Raw genomic sequence first — 3,957 nt, 5'->3', positions numbered from 1 at the left:
CCTCTGGCTCTTTCAAGACACCAAGCATTTAAATGGGTGTTGTTAAGCATTCTCTTACAAACACCTTAATAGCTTGACATAGACACACTGCATACTTGAAATTGGTGCAATGTGAATTGGAAACAGTCTGCAGAGGCAGACTGTTCTTCACATATACTTGAGAGAGCCTATGAAAATTAGTAAAGACAGATATTGTTCTACTCCCAGGATTACAGCTCTCAGGAATGCTGTGTCACCTGTGTATCAAAACATTTCTGCACCTGAAACTGCTGCTTCTCTTTAAACATGTGGCATCCCTGTCTCAGGCTTGAGTGTTCTCTATATGCAAGGAAGATAATTCACCACATATATGCAAGGAGGATAACTGATCACAGACTTCTGTATCTGTCAGAGACGAGGGGAATTCCGCTGTTTCTTATCCCCTGGGAGATCCATTGTGGGAATGGCTAAGACACTGCAGTTTTATTCATGAAACCTTAAAGTCACCGAATATTTCAACCAGTAAAGTAAGTACAAATTATTCTTACTTCTATCCATGTTTCTTTATGCTTTATATAGTATAGCTTATTCATGATATCAGTCAGGTCATGAGATTTCTTGAAAATCAATTATTTTTTATGTCAGAGTTCTACTTTATACTACTCTTTAAAATAATTGAACAACCAGAATTCATTGATTTTGGATCTGTCATTTTGTTTGATTTGAATCAATGCAGATCTTACCTTGTGTCTTATCTCAGACTCTAAATTCTTATGTCTAATAATAAAGGTGAGACTTGAAAACTTTGGTACTTGGGAATCATCAAGCAACTATGAATCTGTTGGAATGTTTCTACAATCATTTCAATGCAGATGTATGTTGCTTTCTGGCGGGATTTTGTTGAAGACAAGAAACATCTGAACATAGTTTTGCAAAATAATAAGACTCTATAGGATTTGGTGCACATCATTGTGTTTATTCCCAACAAGTGATTTATTAGCATCTCTGATGAGAGTCATTGATATATTATGTAGTCAACTCCACTGAAGATTCTAAATAGCAGGATCTAGATTTCTGTTCTGTGATAACATAAGTGCATAAGGACTTCAAAAATAGGTTATTTCCATCACATTTTGAGTTGCAAGCATAAATAATTGTTTGGAAATTAACATGTAATTTTATTCAAAATGTTTACTGTTGCTTGTTGGGAAACTTTTTTAAAGGTTTTCTAGAGACCTTTTGGGAGGTCTTGTTCCATAATACAACAATAGCCTGGAAACAATCCACAGGTTCTCATCTTCTGTGGAAATAAAAGCAGGACATCTTTTCAAAAGTAACATATCCACCATGACATGATGCTGCACACCTTTAATCATTTGGGACTTGGGAGTCAGATACAGGTGGATCTCCGTGAGTTTGAGTCCAGTCTGGTCTACAAGAGCTATTTCCAGGACAGACTGCAAAGGTACAGAGAAACCCTGTCTTGAAAAACCGAAAAACTAAAAGCATATAGTTAAACTCAAATTTTGATGCTTTTAATATATATACTTTCATATCCCATAGGAGGCCCTGAATCAAATGTCCCTCTGCCGTCAAAAACTGATCTAATGAGAGTTCACCAAGGCCAGTTGGACTGGGATTGAACGAGCACGTGATCCAAAAAGATTATCTGAATGTGGCCGGATTCTCTAAATGTGGCTGGCCCGGAGCCTTTCTGAAAAGCCATTGACAATGACACTGGGACTTGTTTCCTCTGCATATACTGGATTTTTGGGATCCAGTCTGTTTGGATACTCACCTTCCTGCACCTGGAGGGAGGGGGGAGGAACTTAAACTTCCCACAGGGCTGGAAGCCCTGACTGCTCTTAGGGATGGAGAGGGAGGAGGAGGGGGACGGGGGGGGGGAGGAGTGGGAGGGTGTTGGGAGGAGGGGCGAAAATGGAAACTTTCATAATTTAATAAACTTTGAAAAAAATTCAAAGAAATCACATTAATAAATATAATTCATACTGTTTGTTTGCATTCTTTCTTTAAGTGACTTACTATGTAAGTATTTACTTTATCATTTATTTTATTATCTTTACTCCTTCAATCTACAACAGTCTCTATTGTTTGATGTTGTATTTACTGTCTCTAAAAAGACATTCATTTTTTAAAATGTGTTTCTTTATATACCTGCTGATATAGATTTTATTCTTAAGTCTATATACATTTTTAAAACAACTATGATCTCTTCAGAGGTTTATTTTAAATGAATCTATCTTTATCACATATGTGTAATCGTTTTTCACAGATTTTTTTATTTTTCATGTTTATTAGGTATGAAAAGATCAGCCCAGCTCCTCTGATTATTGAATCCACTCAGTGCAAGATGACAGAGGTATGTCCAACACCTCTGCAATCAACAATAATGCCCTAGTTCTGGAACGCTTGAGATATATGTGAACATAAAGCAATTTATAGCATACTGCTCACAAACACTATTTAAGTGTTCTGAAGCTGGACATTCTACAAGGTCCAGAGCCGTTTGTCCTTCCAGTGTGATCCAGGAAGCTGTCTCTTTAGCGAGTCATGTCTGTACTCACTGTTAACAACAACAACAACAAAAAACCTTTTTGAAAATTGTGACTACCAAGAAGCTGCAATTTTACTCCCCTTTTTGGGATTAAAATCCTTTCTAAACCATTCTTAGTCTTTATGTTGATGCTCGTTTTCAAACGTTTGGCACCATGATGAAAGCAGAGACTCTGCTTTAAGTTTCCCATGCACCCAGAACCAAATAATCACACAGAATCTATAACCATAAGAACAGTGTTTGGTTAATGACTCAAGGGTATTTCTAGCTTGCTCTTACATCTTAAATTAACTGATTTCTGTTATAGCCACATGATTGTGTCTTAATGCCATATTTCTGCTTTAGTATCTACATGGTATCTCCTTGATCCTGGCTACTCTTTCTCTATATCTCTGTTCAGATTTCCTGCATAATTATATTTGTCCCTGTCATAGGTCAAGGTCGATTCTCTATTAACCAATAGTAATAAATTATAGTCACTGCATACAGAATAGAATCTTACATCAAGAGATGAGTCAGAAACTCTGAGGGAAATCATGAAATTTACTTTTGATTTGTTACCATTGATAGAATTGAGATCATTCTCTTTCTTTTTTCATATTCCAACTATAACTTGAATACACACACTTGTCAATCACATACAAACACAGCTAATACAGTCATCAGTAGAGTGAGATTCTACCAGTCAGTCTCTGGCTATGTCCCAATTATCAGCTTCTTATGGCACTAAGCAAAACCTGTATGTACATTGTCCCAGGCAAGGCCGACTGTTCCTGACATCTGTGTGAGACAGATCCCACGAAAATTATAGAAGTCAGGCATTTTAAAACAATATGCATAAGAGGGTTTAAATAATGTAAACATATGCCATGTTTAGCATCAATATTACATATGCTGTTGCTTCCTCCTACAACCTTCACTACTCATTTTTTTATTTTGTTTTGTTTTGGTCATACTTAATCATTGTCTTCTTAGTGGTCAGTTTTTGCTCTCTTTTTTTCTTGTTCTATGTTGTGTACAATCTGTTCTATTTCTTTAAAAATAAGGACCCAAAAAACCCATCAAGATATCTTCTGAAACCTGAGGACTGCCTGTGTACAACTTTATCCTAAACCTCTGACTGAGGAAGCTTATATGACATAGCACATTTCCTAGGTTAGCATATGCTCGCAAAGTCAAATGCCTGCAATCAGGATGCTGAACATCTAACTGCAAAGTCCACAGCAATAGAAAGCAGATATCTGGAAAAAGAGAGATCATTTTTTTCGCAAATTGTTATGCATAGGGAGAAGAATCTGAAATTATTGAATTCCATGCATATAAAAATGAATATTTTTCAAAGTAGTATGGATAATTTTGGTAGAAAGTACTTTTTAACTGAAAAAAGTATCTCCAAGATAGTT

At 36.2% G+C, this 3,957-nt stretch overlaps 1 long non-coding RNA gene across 1 annotated transcript; it reads left to right on the top strand.

Annotated features, from left to right (window-relative positions):
* LOC125405431 (uncharacterized) lies at window positions 1–1,770 on the top strand. Its single transcript, XR_015736367.1, has 3 exons — window positions 1–506; window positions 1,269–1,444; window positions 1,543–1,770. It is a non-coding gene; the product is annotated as an uncharacterized LOC125405431 (long non-coding RNA).
* Window positions 1,771–3,957: the final 2,187 nt, after the last annotated feature.

This window comes from Myodes glareolus, chromosome 24 (assembly GCF_982192425.1).
Source record: "Myodes glareolus chromosome 24, mMyoGla1.1, whole genome shotgun sequence".
NCBI lineage: Eukaryota > Metazoa > Chordata > Mammalia > Rodentia > Cricetidae > Myodes > Myodes glareolus.
Note: the sequence above shows the minus strand (reverse complement) of the source record. Positions and strands in the feature narration are given on the sequence as shown.